This window comes from Artibeus jamaicensis, unplaced genomic scaffold (assembly GCF_021234435.1).
Source record: "Artibeus jamaicensis isolate MK-2021 breed Jamaican fruit bat unplaced genomic scaffold, CSHL_Jam_final scaffold_1964, whole genome shotgun sequence".
Lineage (NCBI taxonomy): Eukaryota > Metazoa > Chordata > Mammalia > Chiroptera > Phyllostomidae > Artibeus > Artibeus jamaicensis.
The window spans coordinates 51,570,868-51,593,266 of NW_026522030.1; the positions used below are offsets into that span (position 1 = coordinate 51,570,868).

The following is a 22,399-nucleotide window of genomic DNA, read 5'->3' on the forward strand; positions in this document are numbered from 1 at the left end:
AACTTAAAAATAAAATTATAAAAGTACTATATGCATAAGCCAGAATACTTCAGATAATGCCAATAGGGCATACAATGACAATTAAAATCTTCAACGCTGTCCCCTCTTCCAGAATCACAGTGTGTGTGTTCACTCCTCTAGAGGCTCTCTCCATAACTCGTACACAGATGCGATCATTGCTTTCTGACTGGGGACAGGGAGGCTCACGGTCAAGATAACCAGCCGTGACAACGGCCTGACTGCAGGGCAGGCGTAGCATTTCAATTATTCCACTTAGCTAAGGTGAGCGCAGAGGAAAAGGAGTGAGTAAGGAGACAAAAAGGAGGGTCAGGGGAGAGTCTGCATCACTCCTTTCCTCCCCTGCCGCTGCTCGGCTCCCACTGTTGCTGCAGTTTTTCAGGACCTGAGACTGTAGGCCCTTTCCGTGCAGATAACCTGATGGTCACTTGTGATTGCTGCATTCCTTTCAGGCCTCGGAGCAGAATGGACGGGCAGCTCTCCTCAGGCCACCATCACCTGAGTAATGTCACCTCTTACTGCCACCTCCATGCTGCCTTCACTCTGGGACTGGGGTAAGCCTCTTAAGTTTTAATTTCCCTGCCTGTCTCTCGGCATTCATGGGGACTCAAATGAGAGACAAGGAAAGGACTATGAATACCTAAAGTCTCTGTAAATAAAGCAGCTACTTTAGAACCCTGTGGCCCTTCAATTCAGAACAGCAGGTTTGGGGGACTCTTTGCAAATTGGTGTGTTTTGGGGATTTAAGGGTTTGCATTGTGCCTTCATTATGTCAATAGGAGCAAGGCTACACTTACACTTGTGTCTTAAAGTAAAAAGGGGTGTTCATTTATTTGTGAGAGATGGAAGTGCTGGATTGGGGGGTCAGAGAATTTGGGAATACGAAGTGGATTCTTTAGGCTGGAGAACACACTAAGCTAAGCTGGGGAAGGCAGAGGAGGCAGTTATCCACTTGGGGTGCCCAGTAGTTTAGTAAGAGGTGTGGCTGAAAGGATACTCAAGTCTGTCCCTTTGGGTAAGTGTCCACCACCAAAGGCTGACCTTGGACTGCTTCAGGGCAGACAGAAAGGAGCGGGGATAAATGCTGGGCATCACGAGTTTCCCAGAAGCAGTGATTTCATGAGTTAGTTATTGTTTGAGTGGAAAGGGGAGGAGTATTAGGAAGATGGATGTGATCATTCTTCCGAGAAGCTAGTCCTGTCCTCGAGTCTCCTGCATTCTGCAAGAGTCTTTAGAAACATCCTGAATGGAGGGGACTCCATGTGAGAGCAAATAATAGGCTGTGGCCGTGGTCTCCTAGGCTTTGCCAAGGAGGAGCAGCTGGGGAGAGCTGGTGTATCTGAATGTGCTTCTAGACACATGCAAAACCCTGTAAAATGCACACATCCGCAATGGTACAGGGAGAGAATCTGAGCATCAGGCAGGAAGAAGATGAATGAAGAGGGCTGGAGAGTGGGCTGGTTCCAGAGAGAAACCGTGACAGGGAGACTGGCCTGAAAGGCCCAGCCAGGTTTCCGAGCCTGCCTTCAGAACCTGCGTCAGCACAAAGGATGCTGCGCCCCCTGGTGTCAGACTGGCCGTTGGCGCCAGCTCGCTGCAGTGGGGACCCGCGGGCAGTGAGACCCAAAGACCAGCTGGAAAAGTCCACTGGTCAGATGCCTTTTCTTCCGTTTGCCGAGCGAGTTGAAATTGAAATAGCCTTTGCTTTCTCAACTGTTAAATCTAAATAGAGACTCTGATGTAGAGAGAGCAGGGATTGGTTTTTCTAGCCTGCAATTCAGGCAGACAGGACAATGCCTGTTTAGAAGTAGCCTGCTGGGGTGGGAAGCACACTAGCTTAAAGCAAAACCCTGCATTTTTGGTAGAGTGCTGGTCTTGGCGAGTCATTAAAAATTTTAGAGGCTCCCTTTCCATGTATTAAAACCAAAGGGGTTAGAGGAAGGTGTTTTGAGGTCTTTTGCAAGCTCTAATACTGAGATTTATTGGATAATTATTATACTATTTTCCCAGAGCCTTGTGAGTTGGACATTTTTTCTGTTTACACACGGGTGCAGATGTTATATGTTTCAGCATCACGCGTTCCCCAATTCTGGGCAAAGATCTGTGTGTATGCGTGGGTCCCCTTCCTTTTAGAAATGCAGGCTATGCCTTTTTTCAGGTGCAGAAGTGCCCCACCTTTTGTGGGGCCTTCTACACAAAGCAGCAGAAGTGAGCAGGTCTTCAGTCTCTGCTCTGTTTCTTTTAAAAATAAAGCACTAAAGTGCTGGAAATTATGCTACTAAAGTGTTACATGTGGTAGGTGTGAATATGTGCTTCAATAGTTCCAGGCACAAGACCAAAACTTCCCCAGAATTAGCAGAGTTTTCAGCTATAATTTGGCTCACATTTCTACAAATAGGTACAAAGACCAATTTGGGAGTCTGCTCTCTCTCAGGGGCTGTGTGCTTGGGTTCCATTGAAATTTCAGGCTGTTCCTGGTATGGTGAGGTGATTTTAAGTAGAAACAGCCCCAGGAAAAATTACATCATGACCAAGCATTCACTCTCCTTAACCCTGCAGTCCAGTCTCTGAGAGGAGTGGTCAGCTCTGCCTCATGGCAATATCTCCTTTCTGCACTCTGCCTGAACTCTTCTTATCTGTGTCATGAGTACACTTTGTTTTTTTGTTTTGTTTTGTTTTTAAGAAACTGATTCTAGTGCTGAGGAGGATCCCCCAAGCAGCCCCTCAGGTTCGAGGACGTGGTGGGGTGTGCGGCCACCGTTGTGCTGTGACAGGCAATGTCAGCGTTTGACGAGCCGTATGGGATCAGCAGGTCCCTCGGCAGGAAAGAGGTGGCTGGAGGACAAACAGCAGCAGACACAGGATGGCCGAGGGCAACTCTTGAGGATGGTGTCAGTGCGGTGACTTGGAGCACTGTGCCTCCTCTTCAGGGAACAGCTGTGTTATGGGTCCAGTTATGTTGTGTCCATCTAAAATTCATATACGGAAGCTCTAACCCCTAGTACCCGAGAGTTTGATTGTATTTAGAGTCTTTAAAGATGTTACTAAGTTAAAAGGCAGTCATTAGGGTGAACTCTAACCCGAAGTGACTGGCTAAGTCCTTGTAAGTGCTTAGCACACAAGTACAGAGGCAAACCTATATGAGGACGCAATAAGAAGAAAAGATATCCCCCAGGTATGACTGCCTGGGGTTTGGCATGAGCTAGTCTGGCTCTGACCAAGATTCTTTTCTCTCTCTAGGGTGGGCAAGGAGAACCTCATGATAAGAATATGTTGAAGAAAAGGCCCAGTGAGAGGAACTAAGTGTTTGGTTTGGGGTGAAGGGCTGGGTTGGCCCCACATGTGGCTGATGCGGCAGCTCTCCCAGAGTCATCCATCCAGGCACTGAGTTGCATTTTGGGAAACTGGGACTGCATAGGTGTCCCAGTATGATCAGCAAGACCCTGTGGGGCAGTGCAACCCCATTTAAAAGCACCACAGAAACACAGCAAGTGACCACAGTGAGGGGGACGGACAGTGGGTGAGCAGGGCTGCTTCGCCTTAAGCAGAGCCAGTCCTGGGATTATTCAGTTGGGCTGGGCTAGGAGGGCAGAGCTGCAAGTGAAACCTGAACTGCCCATTTCCAGGCAGACCTGATACTTAATGGTAAGTAAATGATATTTTTTCACGGTATAGGCCATGACGATTGATTCTAAAACTTTGGAAGAGAAAGCTTGGCCCCTGGTGAAAGGAACACCTGTCCTTGGAGTGGTCATGAGGATATTATGAAGAGACACTGTTCTTAAGAATGTGCATTGATTTATAGAACCTCACTGAAAATATTATAGTGGAATGTTTGGTTAGGAGGTCTGCTTTTTCAGTTCTGTTTCTGCCTAGTACTGGCTAACTGGAGAGTGTAAGTTTTAAAAGAAGTTAATTTTTGATGCACATTTATGCAAATTCCCTTAGGAGAATGAGTGAAAGACTGTTAGAGACACTCTGAATTTCTTGGAAGAAAGTTGCTATATAAATTAATACAGAAGCTTTTTTTGGGTTTTTTTTTTCATTGCAGGTCTGCAGAACATCTGGAAGAAGTCTCCCATCATGCAAGGGAGAAAATGAGACTCTCTGCTGGCCTCTATCAGGGAAGCTAAAAGTTTCCCCCTCTTTCCTGCAAGTTTCCCAAACCACAAGACTCTGATTACCAGGTCAGAGAATAAGATCTCATTTTTATTATCCTTTACACTTTGCACTTTGAAGAGTCCCCGAAGGAGCATGTGATGGACTGATTATTGTGAGCCCATGTTGGGCAAGGCCAGGACTCAGGTGCCACATAGAGATACTCAGTCACACCTGCACAGGGATCTGGGGGCCTTAAGTCAGCTCCTACTTTCTAATGTCCGACAGCGCCCTCCGCACCCCTGGAGTGGCGAGCAGGACTTCTCCTCGGGGCAGAGCCAGTCCCAGGATTCTTAAGGGATTGGGTGAGTGACCCAATATCGAAGAGGATTCAGATTCGTATGTGGCATTTCTGATTTAATTCCTAAACGGCAGTTGCCTAAAGCATGTGGAAGATAAGAAACCTTGCTAAGTGTTCAAACTTAAAAGAACATTGGTTTAAGAGAAACGAAAACTATGTCCACATAAAAACTTGTCCATTCATGTCCACAATACCATTATATTCATAACAGCCCGAATGAGGAAACATCCAAATGTCCGTCAACTAACAAAAGGATAAACAAAATATGGTACACCCATGCAATGAAGTACTATTTGGCAATAAAAAGGAATGAAATACTCATACAGGCGACAACATTGATGAACCTTAAAACACTATGCTGAGTGAAAGAAGCTAATCACAAATAACACATATTGTATGACATTCCTAGAATAGGCCAATCTGTAGAGACAGAAAATAGCCTAGTCCCTGCAGAGGGCTGGGAGTCAGGACACAGGCAATGGAGGTGCCTGGCCGGTGCTGCAGAGCATGCTTCTGGGGGACCAGATTATTCTAAAGTTAATTGTGATGGAGGCTGGACACCTCTGTGAATGTACCAAAAACCATTGAATTTTGTGCTTGAAATGGGTGAATTGCATGATGTGCAAATAATATTTCAATACAGCTGTTAATTTTTTTAATAATTTTTTTAAGATTTCATTTATTTATCTTTAGAGGGGAAGGGAAGAAGAGAGAGAGAGAAACATCAATGTATGGTTGCCTCTCGTGCATCCCCTGCTGGGAAACTGGCCTGCAACCCAGGCATGTGCCCTGACTGGGAATTGAACCATATCCTTTGGTTCACAGGCCCACACTCAATCCACTGAGCTACACCAGCCACAGCTAATTTTTTTTAATGATACTTTTAAAAAAAAGATCAGTGGTTTATGTCTCTTTTTCTGAAACTCACCACCTTCAGATCCATATACTCAGGCTTACAAACAGATTTTGTGAGCTAAGTAAAGTGAAAATGTGAAAAATAGTGATTTTTCCTTAGTTGGAGAGAGTGATTTGCAGATCGGTACATGGCCACAATACTTGTGCCTGTGACTGTTTTAAAGTTTCTTGAACATTTTTTCCTTAGGCTATTATTAAACTACGTTTAAACAATGATACTTAAGTGGCTTTGTCGATTCTGTTTTCCCCACATGGTTCTCCCCTCCCATAAGTCATAGCACTCCAGTTTTCTCTTCAGGGCTTCACCCCGCTTCTTTTCAGTGTCTGTGGTTTCAGGATTGTTGACCCTTTCTTTGCCTTGGGCTCTGTGACTCAGGCCTGGTCAACCAGCAAACTCTGTTAAGTGGTGTGTTGCAACTGGTTCATACCAGCGCCTCCAAACTAACTCATAAATTTTTAGGAATTCTGTGAGTCACTTGTTAAACATGATCATTATTAAAATTTAAATTATATGAATGTATCATTAAATGAATTGCATTTAAAACAAAGTTAATAGGCACTCAAAAATCCATCACTTTCTACTTATCGGTGTACATTTTACTATTATCTGTGCTCTGGAGGTTACGTCTCTTGGATCGTGTGGGGATGGACTGTGTGAGGACGTGCTACTGTGTATCTCTTCCAACTTCCTCTTCGGTGACTTCCCAGTGGTAGCTTGACATTGGCCATGGTTGCAGTATTTACACTACAGAATTAGGCAAGTACTATACAATCAAGGCTTCCCCTTTGCTGTGAATATTAGACATGTACCAACTCAAGTGGGTCAAATGGTGGTCCCCAGAAAATGTTTGTCTTAATCGCTGGCATTTCTGAATATACTGTTTTGGGGAAAAGGGTCTTTGCAGCTGTAGTTAAGTTAAAAATCTTGAGATGAGGTCATCCCATATTATACCAGTATCCTTATGAGGCAGAGAAAGATTTGAGACAGGCACAGAGGAGACACAGATAAGAGGAGGAGGCAATGTGATCGCACAGGCAGAGATCAGATTGATGTGGCCACAAGCCAAGGAATGCCTGGAGTTACCAGAAGTTGGAACAGAATTTCCAAACTGTGCTGCTGGAGGGAGCACAGTTTTGGTGGCATCTTCATTCTGAATGACTGGCCTCCAGAAATTGAGACAGAATAATTTATCTCCTTTGAAGCCACCCAGTCTATGGCAGCTGTGGGTAACTGGTATACCAGCATACCACACATATGGTTCAGGGAGGGGTATGCAATCCAAGCTAAGGCAATGAAAGATTAGCTGCTTTTGTGGAAAAAAAAAAAAACAGTCCCCGACTTGGGGTTGCTGAGTGGTTCCGTGTTTGCTACCATACTCGCCCACAAATGAAAACAGTGCAGAACGTGGTCAAGGTGGGAACTAGAAAGAGAAAAGAGAGAGACATTCTGGACAGCACTGTCTGGGGAGCTGGACCTGGTCTACCCCTGGAACTTTTATTACAGACAAATTCCTTTTCATTTTAAACCAAGTTCCTGATTTTGAGAGAACATGTGAAAGTACTTATTTTCACAACAGGATTGTAAATACAAACAAGTGCTATCTTGTGATCAGTTACTATTTCAACCAAGCATAACCAACAAGCAGAAAAATATATATCAAACAGTGAGCAACCTGGAATCTACCTGAGTTCAGTGATATTCATTTGTTCTGCAAACGTTTATGGAGCCCAACCATGGAGTTTCAGGACAGATACCCATCCATTTAAGAACTTACAATGAATTTGCCAATAAGGAGTTTAATGTAGCTCACATTACTGAGGCCACCGTCAGTGTGAACTTTCCACTATTTAGTTCATATTGTTCTGGATAGTACTAAATTCATTTCATTTTATTATTTTTTCCTTAAGTGAATTTGTTTAATGTACAATCAAAATATTTGAACTTTTATGAGATTATATTTAAGCACATTCACAAACCATAAAGAAATATTTTGTCAAATTAAATAATTTGGGTTGGGGAGATATTCTCAAAGTGATGTTCAGTGACATTGTAAGTCACTGACCTTATAGTGTTTAAAATGACCTTTGGTAATTTTGTACCTTTTAATAATTTTTATTTTCCATTATCCTTAGTAATTTATTAGTAGGGACTAGCACATTTCTGAGAGGACCATGTCACAAAAGATCCCAGGGAGAGACGTATTGTATTAAACTCATTTTAAAATAAAAGGAAAATCATATTACCTTTACCATTTCTATCTTTAATCATTTTTCCACTTCAAGAGGTTTAAAATTAATTTTGTCCCGCATAATCCTATTTCTTTCCTCTACTTTTGAACACCTTTGGTTTTTTTGTTGTTGTTGTTTTGGTGTTTTTTTTTTTTTGATGAGCGCATTTTGGACGAATTCCCAGTCAACTTTTAAAATCTAATTAAACTCAGCTAAGTTTAACTCAGATAGCATTTAAAGTCAATTTCTTGATAGTTGAATAATTAGGAGCCTACCCTGGGAATTCTTTAGAAAACAGTTCCTGAGGGTTGTTTGTTGCTAAAATTCCCTTAACTAGTATTAGTGTCAGTAGCATGAGTAAACGAATGTCTGCTTGTTTTGACTTAAAATAGAAATGAGCTTCCAAGTGCAAATGTCCAAATACTATGTTATTTGTTAGCACTTTTATATTTGCTAAGTAACATTACTTATCAAAAAGACAACTGTGTTGAGTATTTTTAAGCTCCTCCCCCCAATAAATCATCAAACACATAACAAATGAGCAAACCACACACGTTCACACATCATAGGAAATAAGAGATTTCACTAAGGACATATAGCATATACATTAATCGACCAATGATAATTCAAGGCTACTCTCCTAGTCTAGAACAATCCTTCCTTCTTTACTACAAAAAGTAGCTACCAACATGTTTTGGAAATTAGGATTGTTATCAACATGGACTTAAAGGAAAACAGGAGAAAATAAAAACTATTTTTATAACTCCTATAGAAGCCTAAAATAAAATTTGGGAATATATCAAGTTTACCAAAGGCAGTGGAAAACAGATTCCAAATAAGTGTTTAGGAAAGTACTTTCTTTCCATTAACAAAAGCAGCTTTTAAATGTTACTCATTCTTGATAATGCTGACTAAAGAGAACCCAGGTTTGCTTTTTCCCTAAAGCTAAAAAGAAACTCACCACCAAAGTTAAAATATAAGGAACCAGAAAAAAAAAATCAGTGATTTGTTGCTTGATGGAAAATTTATGTCAGGGATACAAGACTTTTTTGTTATACTAAATTGTTTTCTTCGTGTGGAAAACAGTGATAGAAATCTAAGTGAATGGATATAATTAAGTAGTTGTGTGCCTCCAACTCTAAATTTTTTTTTAATCAAACCTCTCAACATTTACCCAGGAACCAGAGGGAAGGAACAGCTTTTTAAGAGTGAGGCCCCGAAAACATTTCCAAGCTGCCTGGATAAAAGTTTGGAATGACGACGATGGTGAGCCATCCTGCCTTGGACCCCAGTCTAGAATGGTGACCTAATACATCTCTGACTGCCATAGTTTTATGAGCATCAAGAACTGGGCGCCTGCCACTATCAACAAATGGGGCTTCTCCAGAGCTTGTACATCCACAGAAACTCGAGTACCCCCCAAAGCACAGATCACACGGTCTGCCAGGGCTCACGGTGTTTCCTCTAGGTTTCACCACCTGTGAGATGGAAACTCCTCTTCGGCAGGATAATTCTTAAAGAATAGGGAAGTGTGCCCATTACTCTCTCCCATGTTATCCTGGTTTTTAGAACAGAGTGATCACTGGGAAGCTAATGAAGCTTAGCTTAAGCATCCTCCTTCTTCAGGGCCCTTTCCAAAGCCCTCTACCTAATTTTGTATTTATAATTTTGCATTCTTTTTCTTAAAAGAATCCCCTCAATTGCATAAGCTATAGACACACCCCACCGAAAAAAAAATGGGTATCTGCTGTTCAACCAAAGAGAACTAACACAAAATCTTAGCTTGATAAAGGTGTACAAATTAACACAAACTCCTGTTTGTCTTTTTTTGCACACTGCCTAGCTGGGGCCAGCCACCATCAAAGGTGAGATAGATCTCTTAGTTTGAGTCTCTGGTCCTCGGGTGCCTTCTCAGCTGCAGCAGTGGTTAAAATGCCAGCCACAGTTTAAACTTATTCTCCTTCGCTCCTCCCTACAAGAACACTCCATCGTGGGCTAGTTATTACAATGGCTTATAGACTGTAAAGGCCAGAAGTATTTCTATGCCTGGTCCTCCCTTTGGGTAAGTGGCATCACTGTTCCAGTGTCAGCTAAGCTTTGCTTCCCAGTGAAGTTAATGGATCTGGACTAGGCTTCTACACTTCCCTAATAGGGCTCTCTAGGGAGCAAGCCATGGAAATAGGTTGTAGGGGGTGGGGGCTTTGGGTTTTTTTAATGACAAAAAGAATGGCACACACACACAGTGTCTGGTAGAAGTAACGCCCACTTGAGTGTGGCTGGTAGGGTAATACTGTGGATGTAATAAGTTATAGTTTTAATTCAGACATTTCACCTGAAATGCCATATGGTGATATTGTTACGTTAGAGAATTACATGGTTATGTTTGTAATAAAAGATTTTACATTAAAAAAGGGGTGTTATTTGTTACAGACCCTGTATAAAACATAGCTTGAAATATCATAAGAATATGTCTCATAGAAAGTGAAAATCTTCTATAATCCCACACAGCTGAGAAAACCAGTGAACTTTTTTCAAAGCATATATGAAAATTTCATTTATTATTTTACAAAAATGAAATTACACTTTCCACTCTGGAGAGCACTATACTCCATCTTGCAGTAAGTCTTAGACATCTTCCCATGCCAGTCTGTAAAAAGCAATCTCTTTAATCTTTAAAAAAATGGCTCCATGGTATTGTACTGTATTCCTGAACCACACTTCCTTAACCAATTGCTGTTAATGCACATTTGGGTTCCTTCCAGTTTTCCCTGTAACAAATATTCTTGCAAACATCACTTTACACTTACATCTTTGGGCAGTTGTAGGAGTATTTCTCTATGATGAATTCCCAGAAGGTGAATTATTATTGGGTCAGAGGGTATGAGTGTTTCATTTTTAATAGCTATTGCCAAATTGCCCTCCGATAATTTTATACGGATTTACACCCCCAACCACACGGTAAGAAGAAGGCTGCTTCCCCACCCTCCTTAGCAACACTAAAATCATGCACTTTGGGGATGTCTGATGTGAGTTAGGAGTTAAGAGGTTCAGCCTGTGGAGTATTTCCCCTTTGTGAACAGCTAACAAAGAGATCAAAAGTCTCCCCCTTTCCTTGATGAGCCCCTGCTCTGAGTGAGCCAATACCCAGTCAGACATCTGACTAATGTGCGAGGTGGAAAATTCTAACACCTACTGCTCGTGTCTAGCTGAATTTACTTGAGATCATTTGTCCATGAATGTATAAGCAAATGCGTTAGTTATTCTAATAACTACAAAGAAATATAAACTGGGCCTGACTTTTGCACTGCTATTTCAATGTAAACAACATATTTAACACTATAGCACAAGAATGCTTACATCTGTACAATTATTTGATTTCATCCCTATGTTTATTGAAACAAAGTAATTTGAAAAACCTATTCTTTAAAGAGATGTGGAAAGTGACCTTGAGTCAACCCATTAAAGAAGAGCAAGGTTTGCCCAAAACCAGTCTTCAGGAGCTCATTGGGAGGTTTACTATGGTTTACGTTTCCAGAATTAGCATCACTGGTCACTAAACTGGGGGAAAATTTTTTGAGAATTATCCAGTCAAAAGGTTTAGAAACTATGCTCTACAAAGCTTTAGAGTCGCCTCAAAAAAAACAAGAGGAGGTTGATAGAAGAGAAAATTACCCAGGGGTTAAATGTTCTTGGTGTTCCAATCCCAATTCTACCACAAGAGCGCCATTTTGAACTATTTACATGGGGAGTTGCACGCTGTGTTATCTGGAACAAGCCGACCTCTTATTTTCCTCATTTGCAAAATGGACATGATAACACTGCCTATTTGAGAGTAACGAAGTCATCATTAATTCATATTGCACATGTAAAGTGCTTAGCCCAAAGCACCGCATGTGCCACGGCTCAATAAATGTTTGCTATTTTATTATTTAAGATTTTCCTTTGAAAGAGGAGTCTACTGCTAAAAGACACATTTCAAAACCACCCATTTATCTTTGTCATCTGTATAACATGGTGATTAATTCAGATGGAGGGGTTTTATATTTTTTTTCTCTCGATTCCCAATCAAATGCTGGTTCTCATTCTCAGACCCTGGTCTGAGACAGCTGGCATCTCTGAAGATAACGTGGCCTCCCACACGCCAGGGGCATCACGTGCCAGTGAGCCAGCCGAGGCTGAAGCTGCTCCGTCTGTCTTCCAGTAGATTTATGGAAGAAATATGACTATATGAAGAAAAGCGTTCTCTGCCCCGTGGGAGACAGTCCCTGTGGGTTCATCACAAGGATTAACATGTTCAACATATTGCCTAGTTACCATCTTATCTATGATTTTAAGGACAGTTGAAAAAGGAATTCAAAAATAGACACTTCAACCTTCTAAGACTGGCTGAATTTCCTATCCTTGGCCAGACATTTTTAAGACGAAGAACTCATCCAACAAACATACACTCTTATCGATCCTTTTCTTAGAAAAGCTTGTTTTTGTGTAGGGCAGTTTGCAAGTTTTCCTAATGAATCACAGACATGAGGAGGAGGGGGAGAGCCTCAAGCATTTTCCTTTTTGAATGGTCTAACATGAGACCAGCAACCGGGGAGCAGAAGCAAAACCTTCCAAACTGTATATTTTCTATCCGAGAACTCCTTCCATGCCAGCCACTTCTGCTGCCTGAGAGCCAGACATGGGGTGGGGAGGGGCTTCTCTGTGTCAGGCCATTTGGGGTCTGTAGTAGACTTAGGAACAAGTAGACATAAAAGCTGTGGAATTAAGGGTTGAAAACAGCATTTAATGAAACCCCTCCTTCCAGACGCTCTTGATCAAAGTCTGTGCTTTCACTAAGACAATCGATCTACAGTTGCATACATAAAATTTTGGCAACACTCTGTCCTCATTGCTTTCAACAGAGGTTTTAGACCTCTGAAACTGGGCACCGTCCCAGCATTGAGACCCAGTTCACGACACATGCCAGGGGACACGCCACCGCAGCCGAGGCCCGTGCAACCACTTTCTTTTAACCTCGCGTCTGTGAAGAATTACTTTCCAAAAAATAAGTGAAACCCGATGTCTTCTCCGGGTGGTTATTTTTGCGCCTATGAAGTCAATAAAACTCTCCAGATTTATTAGACGGCCCTGCTGGGGAAGACAAGACCACTTCCTATTCCCCAGCAGAAATGTGTGCCTTTCCTTTCAGTAACCTTCTGACCACAGATTTTAATTTTACTCATTGCTTTTGTTCTTCCCAGAAAATTTGTCAGAACCCCTGAGGTAAGTGAGTTGACCTGCATTAAAATCCCACTCTCTGGCATCCAAGAGTGACAGAATGAACACATTTCAGGCTTCGCTAGCTTTTCTTCTTTGTTTCCTGTTTCAGAGGGGCTCTGTCTTCTTCATATCAGAATCAGCAAGGAGTTTGACTGTCTCTTCTTCCGCTACATTAAGCCCTAATTGCAACACCTACCAATAATTTCTCCTCCAGTGAGAGCCCGCTAACCATGGGTTGATGACCATGATAATGACAATTTGATTCAATTCTACTTAATACAACAGTATTTATGGAGCCCTATTATATATGCCAGGGCTCTCCTGGGTAGAGAGATGCAAATATGTAGAGGATACTATACCTTCTTTCAAGGAGCTTAGAGTTTACTAAGGGCAATAAACATGTTAACAAGTAAAAGTCATTGATTGTGACAGATTATTAGTAAACAGAATCTTATGGGATATAAAGATGAGAACAAGGAAAGGTAATGAAAGGCTTCTCGGGGGAGACAACTCTTGGGCTGTGTGTTTAAAGATGAGTAGGAGCTCATCAGATGAATCTGAAGAAGGACAAGCCCAGCAGGGGGACCAGCAAGTGTGGAGGATCAGAGGTGTGAAATAGCGTGGCGCATATGGGACTTAAGAAGTTCTGTGCATTGGGAATGAAGGTCAGGATGTTGTACACAGCCTGTGTTCACACATGAATGTGGGTATATTTTTTAGGTGACAGAATTGCTGAGGAGGTTAGAAACTTAGATCAACTGTGGCATTATCAGGAAGGGGGGACCAGTGGCTGAGTGCTGTCCGGGGGAGAAATGAAGAGAGCCTGGACTAGGCCAGCCTGGTAGAAATGGAGAGGGAGATTTCTAGTGACAGCAAAGAAAACATAGTCACAGATATGCACAGTACAAGTGACAGCAAATAAGGAGAAGGCAGTAAAGTTGTAAAGATTCCTGCTCCAGAATGATTTTTAAGCAGTTGTGTTCCATTATTTAAGAGTGAAAATTACCTCCCAGTTGCTTTTAATTCTAAGTTATTGGCCCACTAAAATTTCCTTCTCCACTTACTTGCAAAAATGATTTGAGGTAGGGAAGAAATACAGTGGTGAGAGCCAAGGCCACCCTGTCTGGCTGTGCAGCCTTGCCTGTCTATGAACCGATGAGGAGCATTTGTAGGACATCGGCCCTGGTTCTGTCATTCAAAAGAATGTCATCGAAAGAAATTTATGCCAGTATGTTCTTGATAAACTTGAGTTTTGATTATCCTCATGTCAAAATGCCACACAGGTCAACTTAACTGGCACTTCCCTGGATGTTAACTTCTGGTTCATTTGCTCATATTTTAAGACATTTTACAGAAGGCGCTTTGTCTATGTGACTCATTGGTTTTGACAAAGAAATGGGGAAGAAGAAATATAGCATTTCGGGAGTCAGATAACTCTTGGTTTGTTCCTTATGAATTTGGCCAAGGCACCTAAACTCAGTTTCCCCACCAGTATAATGGGACAACAGTAATGTCTGTGTCATAGGTATGATAGGTATATGGCATATTCATTGACATAAGAATATGCCAATGAATAGTACAACTTGGCACACAGTAAGTAACAGTTTTTAGTACTTTGTGTAATGCACTGTGCAGGGTGCTGGATGTGTAATATCTCGTTGTAATCTTCCAGTTTCACAGGAAAGGAAATTCAAGCTATATAAGGACAGTGTTTTTGTTCTTATTCATTATATCCCCAGTCTCTGCAGTAGTGTCTGCCTCAAAGTACATAAGTGTTTGGCTAAGAGCAGTTAAACAATAACTTACCCAAAGTCAAACATCTAGTAAAGTAGCATAATTAAGATTCAGAACTGCATCTGCATGATCTAAGTAAGACCAGCACTTTTTTAATGAGCTCTCAGTGTTACTGTATAAATGAAAATGATCTGGAAGTTGGTGGAAGGGCTACTTTGTGCCTTCTTTTACTACCAGTTATCAAATCATTTAATTATCAAGTTTAGGTTCTTAGGATAAGTAGCTCCTATTTATATCATTTAAAAGTCATTTTCTGAGTATGTCTACATGGGTCAAACTTATGGCTGATAATTTTTTCTTCTTGGGCCCTATTTCCATTTTTTTCGTGTTTTCTTGGTGAGGTCTACCTACGATGGTCTTCTGAAGGTACGTTAGCTTTAACGTCTCCAACCTAGAAGTGATCAACCAACCCCCACCTCTCCCTTCCTTCTCCTGAACCCATTCCAAAATCCCTGCTCTTCCTCATGTCTTGCTACATGGCATTTTAATCTACCCAGGCACTCAGATTAGTGATTTTGGATTCAATCTTTACTCCTCCCATTTTCTTTATCTATCAGGTCACCAAGTTTTATTGTTTCTACCTCAAAAAAAGTTTTTCTAATCTGACTTTTCTTTTGCACCTCAACTGCTGCTCTGTAATTCAGCACTTCACCATCTTGTCCTGAAGGTTTTGAAGCTTCCTAAATGCCTTTCTTACTTGCAGCCTCTTTCCTTCCCAGCCTTCCTGTAACACATTGGAAAGCCTTTGGTGGTGCTCCTCCACCTTTGGAGTAAGAGGTTATGCTCCCTGGTACATAATATTGCATTTAAAACCAAGCGCAGTCAGATTTTCCTGCCACTCTCTTCTAGAGTCCTTGGCTTTAACTATACTGAACCACTTGTGGTATTCCGAACACCCAACACACTTTAGAACTTTGTGCCTTTCTTCAAATTGCTTCCTCTGTCTACAATGAACTGCCCCTCTTTTTTGGCCTTGAAAACTGCTGTTCATTCCTTGAAGCTCAACCCAGTGTGACCTCCAAGCTGGGGCCTTATAACCTCCTCCATGTTACTCCAGGAAAATGAATGGCTCCCCTTTGCATTCATCATAGCACTTCCAATGCTTTTATTAAAATTAGTTGTTTATATATTAATGGTTCTTGGATCCTTAAGGTCAAGGACTATTTAATTCGTCAATGTAAACTCAATCCCAACACAAGGATAGTTAAGTTTTTTCTATTTGAGAAAAAAGAGCACATTGGTTTTTTTTTTGTTTTTTTTTAAATTAAGTGAATAACACTGTAAGTGATAAAAGGGAGCTATATCATGTGGAAGGTGGGGTATTTATAACAGATGTCTGGAAATTTCAGTCTAGCCCATAGCAGGTAGGCAATAAGTGTGGGTTAACCCATGAATAAATCTACTTTATGCACATTTGACTTGACTCTGTACACAACCTTTGTACACAACCTCTGTATACAACCTTCCTTAATAACAAAGGCAAAGAAGAGCTATGAAAAGGACAGACTGGTGTCACGATGAATGCATGTCCAGTTCCTATGAAACTGGAAATGCACTAAAATCAGATCACTCCTAATAGTGAAGGTGCGTGACACTTGAATGCTTTCTTACCCTTCTACAGATCACCCTTACCATGGGGTGTCTTAAAAACCTTCTTAGCATTCTATCAATTTCATTGCTTAAAAAGTAATTTTCAACAAGCCAGAGAAACAACCCTTACAATTGTACAGGGGCTCAGTTACCTCTGGAACTTCTGTTATTTTTCCATCTTATGTGTGAGCTTTGGAAATAAGTTTTTACTTTTTTGTTGCAGGAAAAGGCACGAGTGTAATGAACTGTAATATTAAACAGATATCTAAGTTCCTACTTACTAGGGTATTTAGTCTACACATCCCTCTTGAAGGATTTTCAATGCTATACAGATGGGTTCTGAAGAAAGTCAGACCTCACTGGACGGGGCTGCTCTGGGTTCCAGTTCTGACCCTGCCACTTGTCACTTGAGGGATCTTTGGGCAAGTCACTTAAACATCAGCCATCTCTTATTCTCCAAAGCAGAGCAGGCTGCCATTTTGGAGCACCAAGGCGAATTTGGGACCACAGATGCATGTTGTTTACTCTCTACCATGTTTGAATGAGGTGGCAATTTAATTGGAAGATTTTATGTAAGAACACAGGTTTTTATTTTCCCTTGAGAAATCAGGTCTGGCCACATGGGTCCCACAGTCCTACCCAGTTTGTAGTAGTTGCCCCATTTAACCAGGCGTGGGCTCTCCGGGGTCTCAGTAACATCCTCATTTTCTATCTCCCTTTGGCTGCCCTACACAGAGGCAAAATACCAATTGTTATTCTCCAATGTGCTCAAGGGTGATATTAAAAATATTTAAATACAAAGGCATGGAGACTGACATCAGAATGGACACCTTTGTGCTAGAACAAAGTGCTAAAGGAGCCCTGCTCTCCCCAGCTGCTGGGTCATGGTAAGATCCAAGGACAGATGGAGGAAGAGAAGGTGGGTTGAGGGCAGCATCTACATGCCAACTGGTAAGAGCCTCAGGTGCAGGCCACTTGAATGTCAGTGCAGCTCAAATGTTGCTTTCCTAAGGTAGGAAGATGCATTCTTATGCCCATGTTTCTTAACAAAAACAAGAAAATGAAAGAATACTAGGTCAAAAAGACAGAATGATTTTTCTTGCCCTTAGTTGCTTTGTTCATTTACCAACTGGCTGCTATAGCATCTGAGTTTGATTTCCTGGTACTAACCAATCCATAAACTCTTTTCCAGCCTAAGCATAAGGAGACTCTGATTTTATCCATTTTATAAATGGAATGAAAATTTTGCAAATCAACTTGAAGAGAGGTCATTGTACAGAATTTATATAAGGTCTAAAACACTGTTAGGAATAATAAATCACCAATAAATTATCTCCATGCTCTTATTGGGCTTCTCAATTGTAAAAGCACTCTAATCCTCCTTTTTTTTTTCTTTTTTAATTTAGCCATGGCTATTTTTCAAATGGAATTAATGACCAAAAGCTAGCCTCATTCTCTAATTACAGTAAGAGACACTAGACAAGAGTTGTTCCAGACACTGACCCATCTTGGCTCAGGGAGAGGTTCTGGGCAGTTTTACTACGTGCTGGCTTAGTACCTGGGGCCAGGAAACATCTGTTACAACATGCAGTCCAGCGGGTGCTCTGCTTAATTATAAAATGGCATTGCAGTGTCCCTTTGAGTTGGCTGGCCTTAACTTCTAACGCTATACTACCAAGCAAAATGCAATTCTTGATGTTCTGATAACTGAATATCCAACCCAAGTGTTGAAAGGCTTTGAGAAGATGAAAAATGTAAACCTTTGCCCTCCAGAAGAAGGTATGGGGGAAGATAAAACAAAGAAATGCTTTCTGAAAGAGATTGAGAAGTTTAGATATGAGTGGGCGTTCCTTAGACTGGGACAGGGGAGAGCTCATTCCCGAATGACTCATGCTTCTAGAGTTAACTGTTTACTCTGTGCTTCCTCCTCTTCATCCACTGATCCTGTTTGCAAGGTCAGAGACAATGAGAAGTGAGGAGCAAAGGGAAAACTGGAGAAGAGCAGAGGAATCCTTGAAACACCAAAAAGCTTATTCACCTTCAAAAAGAGGATACACTTCTGCAATGAGTGCATGAAATCAGTTAAGGCCCAGGACTTAGAATTTATTCTTGGAGCACACACTCACTCCATAATGGTGTGACTCTCTTATCCTCTTATACGCTGATGGAAGAATAGAACCCATTGTCGGCACTGTCTGCTTGGAAATATCTTTTGTCTCATAGTCGTTGTAATCGCTTCCAGACCAGTGGTATATTTATGATTTACATAATGTTACCGAGGAAGAATTCTTAAGGATTTTTGTCTCTAAATCTTTTTGAATTATTATTTTAGACTCACTGCCAGTTTTTTTAAAAGGGAGAAGTTGATGAACTTTTAAACATGTTATTATATGCTCTGAAATAGAAACTCTTTGTTCTTTCAAAGTTTCTTGTGGAAATTTAAAGGAGTGTGAGTGTGTGTGTTTAGAAACAGGTAGAAAAGAAAATGGGTAAGAAAAGAAACGAGCTTCACTGATAAAGTTCAATATATATTTTGTGTTTCTGCTAAAACAAAAAAGTTGGCTGATTTGGGGAATCTTAACCTCCCACTTGGGGTGGGTTTAGGAAGGGCAGCTCCACATTAATTTTTCATCATATGTCAATAATTATGGGTAGCAACTGAAGGGTTAAGCTCCAACACAAGGAAATATCTCTTCATCAAAAAAAAAACTTGCATATTTTTGAAGATGACATCGGATCAGCCCGTAGATTTCAAGCAATTATGAGATATTATGATTCCTACTGAGTATGCGTTAGTTGGAATACTGTTCTTTTTATTTCTCCACGTCCCAGGGTTGGGACGTGAAAGAGCCCTGTTCAACTTCGCATGTCAGAATTTTGAAGGAAAAATTATAGCAAAATATGTTTAAAACAGTGGGGCCTTATGTGAGTGAACACAACATTTTCCAAGGCTTTCAAAAATCCTTTTGTTAAAAATATGGTTTTTATTTTGTCTCCTTTTTTCTTTCTTTCTTTAATTTTTTTTTCTTTTACTCAGCTCTTACCTCCCCTCCTTCCTGGAGAAAAGGAGAGACAAGTTTCAAAAGATACGTATAACTGCCTACATTTAGAGTCTGGGGATTTATGATGGATTTGTTTTAAATGAGACACCCCACATGGGAAATAAATAAATGAGAAAAGTTCATCTGTGTATATAACTTCAGTTCCAGCAACCATAGTGACAGTCACAGTGCCTGAGTAGATGTCCCCTAGAGTCATCTTATGAGCAAAATGATTATTAATTGAGGTTTCTATGACCTGAGAAATGGGTTGTTCATAAAAGGTAGGAACTTTTCTACAGTACAAGGACCTGAACACTCAGCCCCTGGGTTGTTCTAGGGGATGAAATGTCTTTTTTTTTTTAATTGAATTAATTAAAAACAAAATAAAAAGCAGGCACAGTGAAGGGCACAGATTAGGAATGATGACAAAAGAATGTCACATTCATTTTACTCCATGATATCCTTTCTCACAAAGAAGAGGACTTGTTTGATCAACTTAAGAATTGCATTTAGCTGTCAGTGACAGTCTTGACTTCAATGGCTTAAATGTCCAACGATTATTTCTAACATAAAAGAAATCTTACCTTTAACTTTCTGAGGTTTATATGGTGGCTTCTCAGAGTCATGAGGGTTGCATGCTGTTTGTAACTGCTCTTTCATCCTGAGGCCATAATGTCTCTCCAGTCATCATATGTCTCTCCAAGTATGAAAAAGGGAAGGGGAAGATAAAAAGGACACCCCTCCTGGCTTGGTTAACTCCCTTTATGCTGCTTCCTCCAAAGTACCTCAGTACATTTGCACTTCCAATTCAGTAGCCTTTGTCACATGGGCACACCTAGCTGCAAGGGAGTCTGGGAGGTGCAGTTTTTTGGAAGGAAAAATCACTGCCTCAAATGAAAACAGGGTTCTGAACCTAGAAATTAGGAAAAAGCAGGCATGGGATGGGAAACTACAAGTCACTGTCATATTCCTATAAAACACCCCTAATGCCAATATATTTTCTAAGATGTATTAATCATTTCTGTTTGAATTACGCAGTTTTTAAGGCACTAACATAAGAAACCACTTTGCATTGTACTATATCAAAGCACATGGCCACTTTTACACATCACAGATTCTTTCCTCCACTATTTGTGTAGTTGAATCTTGGAAATGTTTATATGCATAACTACAGAGCAGAAAATTCTTGCCTCAAACACCCTTACCTCAAAATTAAGCAAAAGCAGTCTCTTGTCTATAAATTATATATAAAAATGTTTACCTCTGCAGCAATCTTTTTTTACATCGTTGTTAGAATTTAAACTTCATCATAAAAAAGGGTAGATGATTAAAAAATCTCTGGATTCATAGTTAGAGACAAGGAAGAAATGATAGAGTGGCACCAAACTAGGAGATATTACTTCCTGCAGGTGTGACCACCCTGCCTGCACTTGAGTTTCTTCATTTTTCTCCTTTACACTGCTTAAAGTTCCACCAGCTAAAGACTCCTCTTAGTTCCCAGGCATCTCCTTTTAAAACTCAGTTTTCAGAATGAGGTACAGTTATTAGTCATTCAACAACCAGTGCCAATTACTTTAATCAGATTGCTTTCCTACTGGCAATGGTGCAATTGCACCAAATCTTAGATATTTATTTATTTGGTTTTTCTTCTCACTTGAGAAATAAAACAAATTCATGGAAAAATTTGGTTGGAACAAATAAAATATACCATGTAAATAAGTCTCCCTTTCACTCCAAATTTCAATATTCTTTTTCTTCCTAATGTAACAATAAGTAAATATTTCTTGTGTGTGTTTTTTAGAGATGTACTTTGCATGCAGAAGCGTGCATAGGTATAACATGTATACACACAATGCAAATATATAAAAACCAATTTTGCTTTAGCCAAATCATCATATGCTATGTACATTATTTTGTGCTCTTAAAAAATGTTAAATATCATTGAAGAATTTTTATCAGAACATACACCTGCTTTTAAAGACTTTAAATATCACAGAGTGATATTTTTTATCAGAACATATAATGGCTACATTAGAAAAAGATTCCCTGTTAAAATAGGAGATTTTATTGGGGGAAAGAATTCTATATTTTTGGAGCATGGAGCATTTTGCGCTGTGTGTGTGTGTGTGTGTGTGTGTGTGTGTGTGTGTGTGAGAGAGAGAAGGCAACAGTGTCCTAGGCCTCTGAAGAAAAACCTTAAGAGGAAGGAGAAGGATGGATTATTCTGGGCCCCTAACTCCCATGTCTGACATTGCTCCTTCAGAAAATGATGCTTCTAACATAAGTTCACTGCACTGTCCCTAGGTCAGCCCCCATGTATGCCTACTATGCCAGTTGAGCTGCTTATGACAGTATGACCTGAAAAAGCTATTTAACTACAGTTTGCCTTAGTTTCTTCAGCTTTGTAATAGGCATAATAACTGCCTCATGATAGTATTATAAACATTTGATGAATTAATGCATGTGAGGGGCTTATTGCAATGTCTGGTTCATATTTAGGGCTCAATAAGTGTACTATTAATATTACTTATTATTTCAACACTTCCCCCTTCTTCTGTCAAACCACTTCATTCTTACACTGTATAAAATTTCATTGATTGAGATTCATGTAAGTGAACAATGATCATCTTCTAAAAATGAACTGTGGTGTTGCTATTTAAGAAGAAAGGGATTGTTAGTTCAAGGGACCCATTATTCCCACCCACTCCCAGTGATACAGAAGAGGGAAATGAGAGTGTAGTTTGAAAATAGACAATACTTTGTACTTCGAATTTGATTCAATTTTGACTTCGCTAGTAAACATTTTAACATTTCAATTTGCTCTTACAGAAGGATGCATGCATTTCACGTCTAGCAAGGGGGAAATACATTGAAAATGATGTAGAGACGCTCTTGTAGATGCTTGTACTTCACATGCAGAGCTGTACTAATCTGTTGATAATGGAATTACTTCAAAGAGAAGGCTCAGGAAAATTTATAACCAATCACATCTCAGTACATTTGCCCTTCCCCTCGTGTCTAACTTTCCCTGCATTGATTATTTCTCCCCAAAGAGTCCGATAATAGACCTCACTCTGGCAGAAGCTAGATATGA

The 22,399-nt window shown here is 40.5% G+C and overlaps 1 long non-coding RNA gene across 5 annotated transcripts in view; it reads left to right on the plus strand.

Moving 5' to 3' along the window:
* LOC119047342 (uncharacterized) overlaps positions 1–9,987 on the plus strand; it is a 42,641-nt gene extending 32,654 nt beyond the window's left edge. For 3 of the 5 annotated variants that reach the window (XR_005082131.2, XR_008389898.1, XR_005082130.2), the window contains 2 exons: positions 471–572; positions 4,070–5,268. This is a non-coding gene — a long non-coding RNA (uncharacterized LOC119047342). Of the gene's footprint in view, positions 1–470; positions 573–4,069; positions 5,269–6,012; positions 6,145–8,799 lie in introns of those variants that run through there. The other 2 variants (XR_008389900.1, XR_008389899.1) reach the window with 2 other exon arrangements.
* Positions 9,988–22,399: the final 12,412 nt, after the last annotated feature.